The sequence below is a fragment of the Oncorhynchus mykiss genome, chromosome 30, assembly GCF_057628025.1.
Source record: "Oncorhynchus mykiss isolate SJ-2025 chromosome 30, ASM5762802v1, whole genome shotgun sequence".
In the NCBI taxonomy this organism is placed as follows: Eukaryota; Metazoa; Chordata; class Actinopteri; order Salmoniformes; family Salmonidae; genus Oncorhynchus; species Oncorhynchus mykiss.
The window spans coordinates 9161081-9167926 of record NC_143051.1 but is presented as its reverse complement, the minus strand read 5'-3'; positions in this window follow the sequence as shown (position 1 = coordinate 9167926).

The window sequence follows — 6846 nt, the reverse complement described above, 5'->3', positions numbered from 1 at the left end:
AGAGCAGAGGCCAAGGTACAGGACGGCAGGCCGGCAGACAGGCATTGGATATATTTACCATACCATATGGAGACAGAAACATAAACCTTTTACCTTATCATAAGTAGACTTAATTGCAAATTATTTAATCCTTCCAACAGAAAAAATTATAGTAATTTAGTTACGAATTGAACTTTAATTAAATTAGTTGACTCTTCACATGGGATGATTTCACTGATCAACAAAAGAAAGGGAATATTGAATGATCCCCAATGATCTATCGCATCTCCCCAAAAATCTGTAAAAAGATAGTGTAGAAACTAAAGCTTTGGTTGTCTTCCTCTCAGGCTTCCATGTCTCCTCCCTGGACCTCCTCAATGTCCACCTCTTGAACATCTTCCTCTCAGGCTTCCATGTCTTCTCCCTGGACCTCCTCAATGTTCAGCTCTTGAACATCAAACTCTGAGGCCTCATCTTCACTGTCACTTCCCAACCTTGGTGAGCATGGCTCGTTGTCAGGCTCAAAAAGCCAACAATTTGCCCGGATGGCCACCAATCTTTCAACCCTTGTATTGGTCAGCCTGTTGCGTGCTTTGGTGTGTGTGTTCCCAAACAAGGACCAGTTGCGCTCTGAGGCGGCTGATGTTGGTGGGATTTGGAGGATGATGGAGGAAACAGGGGAAACAGCCTCCGATTCACAAAGTCCCTTCCACCAGGTGACTGATGAGATATGTTGGCACGACTTCCATGTTGCATCTCTATCCCCAAGCCCTTGCTTGGAAGTGTACTTCGCCAGACTGCCAAGAACCTTGCCCTCATCCAGGCCAAGGTGGCAAGACACAGTAGTGATGACACCATAGGCCTTGTTGATCTCTGCACCAGACAGGATGCCCTTGCCTGCACACTTGGGGTCTAACATGTACACGGTGTGTATGGGCTTCAGGCAGAAGTCTTCACGCTTTTTGATGTATTTCAGAACTGCAGTTTCCTCTGCTTGGAGCAACAGTGAAGTGGGCAGGGCAGTACGGATTTCTTCTCTTACATCTGCAAGCAGAGTCTGAACATCAGACAGGATGGCATTGTCTCCCTCAATCCGTGCAATGGCTACTGCTATAGGTTTCAGGCTGCTTACCACTCTCTCCCAAAATACATCATCCAGGAGGATCCTCTTGATTTGGGCTGTCCATATCAGCAGACTGTGATATGGCCATTTATTGGAGAGACTCCTTCCCCTCCAGGAGACTGTCAAACATTATGACAACCTCACCCCAATGGGTGTTGCTGGGCAGCTTCAATATGGTGCTCATATTCTTCTCACTTTGCTTGGTGAGGTAGATTGTTGCTATAACTTGATGACCCTTCACATACCTAACCATTTCCTTGGCTCTCTTGTAGAGTGTATCCATTGTTTTCAGTGCCATCATGTACTTGAGGAGCAGATTCAATGCATGAGCAGCACAGCCAATGGGTGTGATGTGAGGGTAGGACTCCTCCACTTTAGACCAAGCAGCCTTCATGTTCACAGCATTGTCTGTCACCAGTGCAAATATCATCTGTGGTCCAAGGTCATTGATGACTGCCTTCAGCTCATCTGCAATGTAGAGACCTGTATGTCTGTTGTCCCTTGTGTCTGTGCTCTTGTAGAATATTGGTTTGAGGGGTGGATATGATGTAGGTAATTATTCCTTTCCCACGAACATTCAATCATCAGTATTTGCAAATGTACACAGCTTTTTAGCTGCAGTGAAACATCTCCACACATCAGATAGTTCCCGTGGCATTTTCCTGTGAAGAACAGAAAAAAAATGAGTCCAAAAAAACCCCAAAGACAATTCCATGTACAGATAAATAGTTAAGCAATTAGATGAACTTTCCATGGAAAATTTCTGACCCTTTGCAAACCCTAAGTGTGCCTGAAGCTCTCGCGACTGATATCAGGAAGCTTCATTATTCAGTGTGTGTCTTTCTTTCTTTGCCTATCTATACCTCTAACCATGTGAGCACCCACACCAAGCTGAATAATATTATGTGTAGACTGCTGTTTGGAGAATACATCGAAAAGGCCCAGAGTTACAGATCCAGAGGGGATGACGGGTTCTTACTAGATCACAGTGTTAAGTTGACGTGATATACATGTCTGTCTCAGTGTTAAGTTGATGTGATATACATGTCTGTCTCAGTGTTAAGTTGATGTGATATACATGTCTGTCTCAGTGTTAAGTTGATGTGATATACATGTCTGTCTCAGTGTTAAGTTGATGTGATATACATGTCTGTCTCAGTGTTAAGTTGATGTGATATACATGTCTGTCTCAGTGTTAAGTTGATGTGATATACATGTCTGTCTCAGTGTTAAGTTGATGTGATATACATGTCTGTCTCAGTGTTAAGTTGATGTGATATACATGTCTGTCTCAGTGTTAAGTTGATGTGATATACATGTCTGTCTCAGTGTTAAGTTGATGTGATATACATGTCTGTCTCAGTGTTAAGTTGATGTGATATACATGTCTGTCTCAGTGTTAAGTTGATGTGATATACATGTCTGTCTCAGTGTTAAGTTGATGTGATATACATGTCTGTCTCAGTGTTAAGTTGATGTGATATACATGTCTGTCTCAGTGTTAAGTTGATGTGATATACATGTCTGTCTCAGTGTTAAGTTGATGTGATATACATGTCTGTCTCAGTGTTAAGTTGATGTGATATTATATGTCTGTCTCAGTGTTAAGTTGATGTGATATACATGTATGTCTCAGTGTTAAGTTGATGTGATATACATGTCTGTCTCAGTGTTAAGTTGATGTGATATACATGTCTGTCTCAGTGTTAAGTTGATGTGATATACATGTCTGTCTCAGTGTTAAGTTGATGTGATATACATGTCTGTCTCAGCGTTAAGTTGATGTGATATACATGTCTGTCTCAGTGTTAAGTTGATGTGATATACATGTCTGTCTCAGTGTTAAGTTGATGTGATATACATGTCTGTCTCAGTGTTAAGTTGATGTGATATACATGTCTGTCTCAGCGTTAAGTTGATGTGATATACATGTCTGTCTCAGTGTTAAGTTGATGTGATATACATGTCTGTCTCAGTGTTAAGTTGATGTGATATACATGTCTGTCTCAGTGTTAAGTTGATGTGATATACATGTCTGTCTCAGTGTTAAGTTGATGTGATATACATGTCTGTCTCAGTGTTAAGTTGATGTGATATACATGTCTGTCTCAGTGTTAAGTTGATGTGATATACATGTCTGTCTCAGTGTTAAGTTGATGTGATATACATGTCTGTCTCAGTGTTAAGTTGATGTGATATACATGTCTGTCTCAGCGTTAAGTTGATGTGATATACATGTCTGTCTCAGTGTTAAGTTGATGTGATATACATGTCTGTCTCAGTGTTAAGTTGATGTGATATACATGTCTGTCTCAGTGTTAAGTTGATGTGATATACATGTCTGTCTCAGTGTTAAGTTGATGTGATATACATGTCTGTCTCAGTGTTAAGTTGATGTGATATACACTCATACTGTCTGGTACAGGGCATGGTACAAGGTCGGTTAGGGCTATTGGGGCGTGGTACAGTGTCGGTCAGGACCGTTGGGGTGTGGTGCAGTGCAGTATGGGTAGTGATTACTGTGTCCAGACTTCTGGATAGGGTGTGATCTGGTTGCTAGGATACACGGCTGCTGCCAACAGTAGATATGATTTATAATGGCTAGTCCCTGTCACTCTGTCTTTTTCATTCCTTTTTCTCTCATTCCCTCTCGCTTTCTCTCTCCTCCCTATGTATCTTTCTCTTCCACTCTTTATCCTACCACTGTGTGTGTGTGTGTGTGTGTGTGTGTGTGTGTGTGTGTGTGTGTGTGTGTACATGTGTGTGGTATCTGTGTGCCTGAGTGTGTGTGGTGTTTGAGAGAGAGAGAGAAAGTGTTTGTGTATCTTCACCCAGTTGAATGGATGATATTGATCTACAGGGACTTGATCTACTCCAGGATTAAAACCCTCAGGCAGGAACAACAGAAAGAGTCAGAGAGAGAGAGAGAACCTCTCAGGAAGGAACAACAGAAAGAGACAGAGAGAGAGAGATAAACCCCCTCAGGAAGGAACAACAGAAAGAGACAGTGAAAACCCCTCAGGAAGGAGCAACAGAAAGAGACAGTGAAACCCCCTCAGGAAGGAACAACAGAAAGTCAGAGAGAGAGAGACACCCCTCAGGAAGGAACAACAGAAAGAGTCAGAGAGAGACAGAGAGAGGGAAACCTTTCAGGAAGGAACAACAGAAAGAGTCAGAGACACAGAGAGAGAGAAACCCCTCAGGAAGGAACAACAGAAAGAGTCAGAGATAGAAAGAACAAGGTGGGTACACTCATACTGTAACAGCTATACAAGCACAACTCAAGCAAGCAGGGAGAATTACAGTAAACTGAACCCTAGAATTACCACACACACACACACACACACACACACACACACACACCACAAAGAGTATTGGTAGCTCACTTTGTGCTTGGTATTCCAGTAAATGGACGTTCATTTTAAAGTGATACAAACACACACACACTAATAGACCTACATCTTCCTGAGGGCCCAGCCCTGCATTAAAAATCAAATGAAATGTTATTTATCACATGCACCTTACCGTGAATTTAAAACAAATGTATTTCACCTTTATTTAAACCAAGTAGACCAAGTAGGCCAACAACAAGTTCTCCTTTACAACTGCAACTTGGCCAAGATAAAGCAAAGTAGTGGGACAAAAACAACAACACAGAGTTACACATGGGATAAACAAACGTACAGTCAATAGCACAATAGAAAAATCTATATACAGTGTGTGCAAATGTAGTAAGATTAGGGAGGTAAAGGCAATAAAAATGGCCATAGTGGCGAAATAATTACAATTTAGCAGTAACACTGGAGTGGTAGATGTGCAGATGATGATGTGCAAGTAGAGATACTGGGGTGCAAAAGAGCAAAAAATAAAACATAAAAAATACAAATTCAAATAAATAACAATATGGGGATGAGGTAGTTGGGTGGGCTATTTAAAGATGGGCTGTGTACAGCTGCAGTGATGAGTAAGCTGTTCTGATAGCTGATGCTTATAGTTAGTGAGGGAGATTTAAGTTTCCAGCTTTTTCCAGTGACTTTTGCAATTCGTTCCAGTCATTGGCAGCAGAGAACTGGAAGGAAAGACACCCAAAGAAGGAGTTGGCGTTGAGGATGACCAGTGAAATATACCTGCTGGAGCGCGTGCTCATGGTGAGTGTTGCTATGGTGACCAGTGGGCTGAGATAAGGCGGGGCTTTGCCCAGCAAAGACTTATAGATGACCTGGAGCCAGTCGGTTTGGCGACGGATATGCAGTGAGGGCCAGCAAACGAGAGCATACAGGTCGCAGTGGTGGGTGGCATATGGGACTTTGGTGACAAAATGGATGGCACTGTGATAGACTGCATCCAATTTACTGAGTAGAGTGTTGGAGGCTATTTTGTAAATGACATCGCCGAAGTCAAGGATCGGTAGGATAGTCAGTTTTACGAGGGCATGTTTGGCAGCATGAGTGAAGGAGGCTTTGTTGCGAAATAGGAAATCAATTCTAGATTTATTTTTTAGATTGGAGATGCTTAATGTGAATCTGGAAGGAGAGTTTACAGTCTAAACAGACACCTAGGTATTTGTAGTTGTCCACATATTCTAAGTCAGAACCATCCAGAGTAGTGATGCTAGTCGGTGGGGCAGGTGTGGGCAGCGATCGGTTGAAGAGCATGTAATTTGTTTTATAAGCATTTAAGAACCGTTGGGGGCCCCGGGAGGAGTGTTGTATGGCATTGAAGCTCGTCTGGAGGTTTGTTATTAACACATGTATATAACATCAACTTAACACTGAGACAGACATGTATATAACATCAACTTAACACTGAGACAGACATGTATATCACATCAACTTAACACTGAGACAGACACGTATATCACATCAACTTAACACTGAGACAGACATGTATATCACATCAACTTAACACTGAGGCAGACATGTATATCACATCAACTTAACACCGAGACAGACATGTATATCACATCAACTTAACACTGAGACAGACATGTATATCACGTCAACTTAACACTGAGACAGACATGTATATCACGTCAACTTAACACTGAGACAGACATGTATATCACATCAACTTAACACTGAGACAGACATGTATATCACATCAACTTAACACTGAGACAGACATGTATATCACATCAACTTAACACTGAGACAGACATGTATATCACATCAACTTAACACTGAGACAGACATGTATATCACATCAACTTAACACTGAGACAGACATGTATATCACATCAACTTAACACTGAGACAGACATGTATATCACATCAACTTAACACTGAGACAGACATATAATATCACATCAACTTAACACTGAGACAGACATGTATATCACGTCAACTTAACACTGAGACAGACATATAATATCACATCAACTTAACACTGAGACAGACATGTATATCACGTCAACTTAACACATGTCTGTCTCAGTGTTAAGTTGATGTGATATACAAGGGGGGGGTGGGGGGTTGGGGGGGGGGGTCTCCGCAGTGCAGATGTGTAAACTATGGTTCTTCATCATGTAACCTATAGTTCTTCATTATTCTCGTCACCACCAGAGAGAAGATAAAGAAAACCCCATTGGCCAACCCCACTGATCTACTTCATTGACCTACCTCTAGGCTGCTCTACATCTTGATTTGTTTCATCATTCTGTTGTTTTAGTGGTAATTAGTGATAATTAAATAGAATTGATTTAGAATTTATTAGAATATATTTTACAAATATATTTTTACCAGCTC